The following is an 8,592-nucleotide window of genomic DNA, read 5'->3' on the forward strand; positions in this document are numbered from 1 at the left end:
ACACACACACACACACACACACACACACACACATCGTGCCAAACAAACAACTCATGTGAGAATCTGGCTCGTTCCCCAGAAACAACATTTCTCAAAAATCGGGAAATCCAGGTTTACCAAGCCAGCCGATTTCTGTCGCATCACCTGCTCGCGTGGTCGGCGCCTTACGTATAAAACCCTTCGGCGTCCGTTCCCGCATTCGCTTGGTTGCCGGTGAGACCCAGTCAAGAACGAGTTAGGGAAAACTGCGTATTACTTGGAGCATTGCACAGGGGAGAAAAAAAAATCGAGAAAGCGAAGTCGTTTTCTCTGGTATACAACATTCTGTTTTCACAATCTAAACTGACCTGAGGTGTTCTCTGATGCTTGATCGGCTGTTTCGTATTTGCAGGTAAGCTTGACAATATTTTGTATCCCTCTCTCTCTCTCTCTCTCTCTCTCTCTCTCTCTCTCTCTCTCTCTCTCTCTCTCTCTCTCTCTCTCTCTCTCTCTCTCCATCTCTCTCTCTCTCCATCTCTCTCTAACTCTCTCTCTAACTCTCTCTCCATCTTTCTCTCTCCATCTCTCCCTCTCTCTCTCTCTCTCTCTCTCTCTCTCTCTCTCTCTCTCTCTCTCTCTCTAACTCTCTCGCTCCCTCTCTCATTTCATGCTTTTTCTATTGAAAAACGTGTAAGCACTACTATTGTGCATCTGATGAAATATCAGTACTCTCTTGTATTGAACCACATGTTTCCACATAATGCACTGAGAACATCTTATAATAAGCAAAAAAGTCTTTGTTATAACCTTCCATCATTGCTAATGCATCATAATGCATCTTGAAATGTCTTGTTGATTGCTGGACATGTTAATTATGTAATTGTTTGTACTTTTGTTAAATTTACTTCTATTTCTTCTAGTGTAGTTATTGAGTAAACCCTCAATTCGCGAGGGCCGAATGAAAAAAAAACTAAGTTTTGTTTCAACTTGCATAATTCTGTCAACCTCCAAAAAATTATGTTCATTTCAATTCAATTCAAATTCTTTCTCTCTTGCTCTATAAAACCGTGTGTGTTTTAAAAAATCAATTTGGGACTGAATCATATCAATTTTATTGTTTTCCCCTCTCAGGACCTTTAAATCTTACTGTCTCCGTCTGTCTGTCTGTCTGTCTGTCTGCCTCTGTCTGAGTCTCTCTCGGTCTCTGTCTCTATCTCTCTCTTTGTGTGTACGTGTGTGTGTGTGTGTGTGTGTGTGTGTGTTTGCTGGTATGTATGTATGTGTGTGTGTGTGTGTGTGTGTGTGTGTGTGTGTGTGTGTGTGTGTGTGTGTGTGTGTGCTTGCGTCAGTGTGTGGTGCGCGCGCGTGTATGGACCACCTTCAACAAATCGAAGAAAATAAAAGCTAAAGGCTATTTTCATTAATTCATTAAGAAGCTTGCTGGAAATAACGTAACTAGCCCTCGAGATCTAAAAAAAAATGCAACAAAAAGTCTTCTTTTCGTGGAAGTTGATAATTTCACTTATTTTCACTCTGTTTTTAATAAGCTTCTTTAGTGTCCTGGTATGCTTCAAATAATGCTCTCATAAACCCGAAACAGATAAATCTAGAGCATATTTTAATTAGGCTGACTTGTACATTAAATTGTATCATGTTATTTTGAAATATTACCAGCTATTGTGTTTTCAGCGTAGCAATAGGGCCCGATATTTAGACGAGACAAGTATAATGCCGACGAGTCGAAGACGAGTCGCATTATACTTGTTCGAGTCTAAATATCGGAAGAGACCATCCAATCACAGCCCCCGAATTCCCCCACGTGTTCATCAGAATAGCTATATAGGGTGCTTTTTACAGTGATTCGCGAAGGCCGCTTCACTAGTCCATATTACGCGCCCAGGCTCCTAATATGGACCCTTTGTGATTTTTTCTGTATTTAATTTTTGCTGAATGTCTATCAAAGCTATTTTACTCTAATTAGACCTAACGGTTAACCTAAGAGAGAAGGACTACCAAACACAAAATGAAACTTCTTCGCAAGAAAACAAGCTAGTTATCAGCATGAAACAAAAAGTGGTCCATATTAGGAGCCCTTCCCCTACTTATATCATCAGCTTCTCCTTCTCGTGTGTGTGTGTGTGTGTTTGTTTGTGTGTGTGTGTGTGTGTGTGTGTGTGTGTGTGTGTGTGTGTGTGTGTGTGCGGCGCGTGTGTGTGCAGTGTGTGTGTGTGTGTTTGCTAGTTTGCTCATACATATAGTGTGTACGTTTGCTATTTAGTGTGTGCGTTTATCTGTCTGTCATTGTGTTTTTAGAGTCTCCATAGTGATCGCCATAGGCTACCGCTTACGTCATGAGTTCCATTTTCCTTTGCCTTCCACAAAGACAAGTACAATGTTGACCTATAATGACCTCCCTGTTATCTTCTGTTTATGGGAAACGCTTATCACTGAGGGCCCCAAAGGGTTTAAAATCGTGATCGTGATTGGCGTTTTTTGACCTTTCTGTGACCGTGATTGCCGAAATTTCCATTTCTGTGATCGTGATGGGACTTTGCCCGTGATCCGTGATGACAAAAAAATCAAGTCTCGTGATCGTGATCGTCATTTGTTTTCGTGATCGTGATGGGCATTATTGCAAAGCATTTTATTTTCAACGTACATTTTTCACAGCTGTATCACTCTATGATCCTCTATTCGTCAAGGAGCCAATCCCGATTGAAGGGAAGCAACAACACATTCAGAAATATGATTTTGACAGTGATTGCTTCCCTTTAAGAGAACCAATCACACACAAAAAGTGATCCAATCAGAAGGCAAATTGCAAAAGTCTGCCAAACTTCATCCAATGGAAGGGCTTCGTGCAAAAGTTTTGAGTGTATTCAGTCAAATTCGAATTCGAAGATCAAAAATGGCGTGCAGCGGTACTGTCATCGAACTTCTGTTATATTTTGTGGATTCAAGCCAGACCAAAGCAGGCGGCGAGAATGCCTTCCTTGGTGGAAAGGTCAGGCTACGGGTCGGTCTTTCCGAAGACGAAATATCAGTATGTTGATCTATGTTGCGCTATGACTGTTCTGAATGTAGGCAAAGATCTTGAAATTTGTTCAAGATCTTTGACTTTGAGTTTGAGTGAGATATCATTGACATTGTGACTGTCGACATTGCCACGTCCGGCTGTCACTTGCTCAGTGTGACCTCGACTGGCTCGAGATCGAGTCTGCGTGTAGCCAAAACCGAAACTAGAAATGTGTTTTTCATCCCAGCAACGTGGACACGCTTGGCATAGATTCTAATTGTCGCTTCTTTGCATTAAGCTTGGATTTATTTTAGCGCCTGTAAACTTTAATATGGGTTAAATTCAGAAACAATGGCGGGGAGACGTGTCAGTTTGGGCAGAGATTTGGGTCACTTGATCCTCATGTCAAAGACGATCAAAGTCATGTTCGTTGGGGATTTTGTCAGGCATGCTACTTTTACGGTAATTGCCGGAAATCCGATAAAGCCGTTTTCAAAATCCGGTAAAGTCAAATTTATTCCGGTGAAGTTGAAAAATTTCCGCAAAAACGATCCGTGTGAATATCGCGCAACGCGACCGGGCACCGGTCTCAATGAAGCCAGCGCACAGTAGTGTTGTTTTCACCAGTTTGGAGGTGTGTTGAATGGTGGTGGGGGGAGGCTAAAATGGGATTTTTAACAAGATCACAACACTATTACAGCCCTGAAAATGATGCCCAGAATGCACCAGATTGCACCGATTTTAACCGTTTTTTGAAAAAATTTCCAGGGGTGTATGCCCCCGGACCCCCCTAGTTGGCTCGCCTGCTTCGCAGGCTCAGGCTTGTGGCTTTGCCACTGGCACTGCGCGCTTCTTTCAGGTAAAATCATTTTTGGCCTGTAGCATTCCTGTTTGTGTTTCAAGGCCATGAAACCAGGCGATGGTGTACCTCAAATTGTATGGCAAAGTTGAAAATAAAGAACCCATCACACATACATGTACTTTAATTTCAATCCACCCAATAGTTTTTGAGAAAATGGGTTTACAAGATTTAGCTCTGGAAATGTGAAATTGTGCAAGTATATATTCATGTGTGTGAGTGAGGGTGTGTGAGTTGAATGTGTATGAGTGGAGAGAGAGAGAGAGAGAGAGAGAGAGAGAGAGAGAGAGAGAGAGAGAGAGAGAGAGAGAGAGAGAGAGAGAGAGAGAGAGAGAGAGAGAGAGAGAGAGAGAAAACAATGAAAACAACATTCTTGTTACTGATTACAAATCATGATACGTATTTCTATGTGTGTATGAAAGAGAATTCAAAAAATAATAATAACAAAGTGCAACAGTTCTCACTTTGTGTTGAATAAACAATAGATCCAGAGGAGCGAATTACTGTGTGGTTGTGTTTACTTTGACACGTGCTTTCTGTACCTGCAACTTTTACCGTGACCGTGATTTGCCACTGGTGTTCGTGATCGTGAAAACAAAAATCAAGGTAACTGTGATCGTGAAAGCTAAAATTTCCCTTCCCGTGATCGTGATGATACCCCCCCCCCTTTGGGGCCCTCATCACTCGGCCTAAAGACTTGACCTTTTTGCGGAGGTGATTGGAGTGCGAGTGCGCGCGTGTTTGATGGGTGATGGGGGAATGGGGGGCGCTATCCTTTTGTTGCATGTGTGCTGGTTTGTGAGTGTTACTCGACCATTCCTTGATTCTCAAAAATACCCTGCCTGCCGGCTGGAGTTCGTGTGTACTTTACCGCATTCCGGTCTGAAGACCTTGACTGCACCAGTTATAGCAGACGCTGAACTCTAACCGGCTGGGACCACAGGCGCTTGTGTCAGAGTGTGTAGTGTGAACTGAAATCTCGATCGTTGGGAATTTTGCCATCGACACACAGACACACACACATGCACGCAAACACACGCCCTCTCACATCCTGGCACATACGCACACTGACAAACACACTCACATACACTGACATACACACTCACATACGTCACACACTGTGACTGGCACATAGCCTACAACCGCAAACATACACACACACGCGCACACACACACCGTTACACACACAAACATACTCTCACCATACTGGCACATACACACTGACAAACACACACTCACCGTGGCACACACACACACGCACGTACTCTCGGTCACACATTGTGACTGGCACATACACCCACACACATACACACACACATACACACACGCGCACAAACACACACACAGACACACACCCAAACAGATCAGCCAATAAAATCCTGAACTAATTGAGGTTTATTCACAGTATTTTAACACAAGTTTACATTGAAATTGAGCGTGCTGTACAACAAAAGATATGGTGGTTAATTATTAAATATAATTATGTAGACAGCATATCGTATCCGGGCACAACTCTCTTGCCACGCTTGAACTGCTCAACATAACTTGTATGTACGTCGTCGTTCAAGTTTCGCAGCAACTGAGAAGTGTGTATAACAAACTTTAGTTTTCCTAGTTGCGTAATGCTATTATTTCGATCCTAACTTATTGACCGACGAAAAAAAACCACCTATAAAACAAATCGGATACTCGTACAACACACACACAACAAAAAGCTAAAGTAAAAAGCCAAAACAGCCAGCCCAAAACCACAAAAACTGTCTTCAGGGGCATCTTGAACACACGGCCAGTACAACTGGCCTTGACACGGAACGATCCAAGGGGGGGGGGGGGGGGGGCAATCTCAGTCATCTGAAAGAGGGAAATCCAAACGCAATCCGCCTTGTTCGATTTTATGGGCTTGGACGATAGAGAAAAACAAGAAAAGCAAAAGCTGGAGTCCAGTCTGGACGAAACTGCTATCAAGAACGCAGAATTGATTTTTTTTAGTTTTTTTTTTTTTAGCCGTAAGCGCCATTTCTCATTTCGAATTTCTCATAACTGCTGTTCACAATGCGGCCGCAGTGAAACCAACAAAGGGGCCTCACTCTGGAAGAGTTTCCTGCTCCGATAAACATGGCGCTTACGGCTAAAAAAAACTCAGAACAAGAAGAGCAAACGCTCGATCGAGTCACTTTCGCAGTTCTGAATATTATATGAGGCATCAGATGGACAGGAAGAAATTGCTATTCACAACACAATGCATACCTGAAGATTTCAAGACATACCTGTGACCTTGAAAAAGGTCAAAGGTCACCAAAGCAGACGTCAAAGTGTAGAGGTCACTGGGAGTCACGTTCACATAAAATTTGAGCCCGGTCACTTTTATAGTTTCCGAGAAAAGCCCAACGTTAAGTTGTGTGTTGCCGAACAGAAAAGGCTAGTTATCTCCCTTGTTTTTCTGATAACGTTCGTAAAAGGCTACAGATGTAAATACTTTGATGTAAAGAATAATCCTACAAAGTTTCAATCACATCCGATGAACTTTGTCAAAGATATAAAATGTCTAATTTTTCCTTTGACGCTGACCTGTGACCTTGAAAAAGGTCAAAGGTCAACGAAACCATCGTTAAAGTGTAGAGGTCATTGGAGGTCACGACTAAACAAAATATGAGCCCGATCGCTTTGATAGTTTCCGAGAAAAGTCCAACGTTAAGGTGGTGTCTACGGACGGCCGGCCGGACAGACTAACACTGACCGATTACATAGAGTCACTTTTTCTCAAGTGACTCAAAAAATCAATTCTGCGTTCTTGATAGCAGTTTCGTCCAGACTGGACTCCAGCTTTTGCTTTTCTTATTTTTCTTTTGGATCGTTCCGTGTCAAGGCCAGTTACACGGTACTGGCCGTGTGTTCAAGATCAAGATGTCTTCAGGGGAAGCCACCAGCTTCCAGCTAGTCAAAGAGCAATATTAATGCACAACGGTTGTGTCCCTTGTCATAACCTCTTGACTGCCGGGACTGATAATTCAGTTAAAATATACAATGGAAAAACATAACATACAAGCTAAATCAAGTAGCCTACAACTGAGGAAAATGGTCTCTGGGGGAGACAATCATCTTGCTGCAATACGTAGGTTGTGTCCCTTGTTATGGTATTTATCTGTTTGTTTTTACATTTAGTTAAGTTTTGACTAAATGTTTTAACATAGAGGGGGAATCGAGACGAGGGTCGTGGTGTATGTGTGTGTGTGTGTGTGTGTGTGTGTGTGTGTGTGTGTGTGTGTGTGTGTGTGTGTGTGTGTGTGTGTGTGTGTGTGTCTGTGCGTGTGTGAGTGTAGAGCGATTCAGACCAAACTACTGGACCGATCTTTATGAAATTTTACATGAGAGTTCCTGGGAATGATATCCCCGGATTGTTTTGATTTTTTTCGATAAATACCTTTGATGACGTCATATCCGGCTTTTTGTAAAAGTTGTGGCGGCACTGTCACACCCTCATTTTTCAATCAAATTGATTGAAATTTTGGCAAAGCAATCTTCGACGAATAGTCACCTGGCTGGCTATAGTGGGAGGGTTACTTTTGGTGGTCACATTAGATATTATGTTTTTTGGAAAGTTCGTTTTATTTGCAGCCACAGTTCGGTAAACGACAAATGGCTAAACCCAACCACCTAAGAATGAGAAGCGTTTTTGTAACATGACCCATATTCTGCAAAATGCACCCATGACGCAGGGGGTAGGTTACAAAAAAACGTCATGTACCGCTTGACTGCATACGGATATAAGCAAATTATACCTTAAACGAAAGATAAAGATTGTTGCCATCAGGCAGCAAGTAAAATGCCTAATTCGTATACACAGTTTTATTTTTAACAACATCTGTATAACATGCGGACGACAAAACAGGAAATGCCATTTTCTCAATCGATATGTATAGCTAACTGAACGCCTGGTTGAAACCGCAATCAAAAACATCTTGAAAATTGTTTATTCTCACAGCTAGAATTATTTTACATCAACAATTGTTAATTTACTGAGGAAAACAACAGTCATATAAGATAAATAATGGATGATTCTGAATCAACTCCGAAAACCGAACCGGGTCGAAGCAAAAAAGAGTTTACACATACACAGGCTTGAAAAAGGATAATTTGGTTCAATCTGTTAGATTTTTACCCATAACGTTAAAGATCAGCTCAATATAAAAGGAAAGTGATCATTGTAAAAGGATTTTGCTATCGCAAAATAATTCAACTTCCGGTTTTACCACATGGCGTCCATAATATTATCAATTTATTACATAGCGTGCATTTGTCAGAAATTATACTAAATGTTAGAAGCGATCTTAAAGTGAAAGTAACGTTTAATAAAAGTATGCGCATTTACTTATTGATTGATATATGACTAAAATAATGGACATGTAATTTAAACGTACAAAACGACATTTTGTACACTACCTCTCTAAAAAAACGCGACTATGACCGACCGATATGTATGTGTAAATTAGGTCATTGTTAGTGATGAAAACGGGTTTTCTTTAAAAGATAACACGCAAACTGTGAAGTTTAAGGCCATAAATGATTTTAGTACGACTTCTTCAAAACAGGTCTGTTTTTCACTCCACCAGTTTCAGTTTTAATAAAATATATGTATAGCTGTCATTTTCAAAAAACCTTATCTGCAATTCACTTAGCCAAATACACCATGAACCCAGAAGATATTAGAGTGAGACACTTTACAGTGAAATATGTTATG

General features: G+C 41.4%; 1 protein-coding gene across 1 annotated transcript in view; it reads left to right on the forward strand.

The window, feature by feature from the left end:
- The first annotated feature begins 251 nt into the window (after nt 1-251).
- LOC138962824 (myosin heavy chain, clone 203-like) overlaps nt 252-8,592 on the forward strand; it is a 19,214-nt gene continuing 10,873 nt past the window's right edge. Inside the window, exon 1 of the mRNA XM_070334782.1 lies at nt 252-391. The gene's annotated coding sequence lies outside the window, so the exon portion shown is untranslated. The remainder of the gene's footprint in view (nt 392-8,592) is intronic.

This window comes from Littorina saxatilis, linkage group LG3 (genome assembly GCF_037325665.1).
Source record: "Littorina saxatilis isolate snail1 linkage group LG3, US_GU_Lsax_2.0, whole genome shotgun sequence".
Classification (NCBI taxonomy): domain Eukaryota; kingdom Metazoa; phylum Mollusca; class Gastropoda; order Littorinimorpha; family Littorinidae; genus Littorina; species Littorina saxatilis.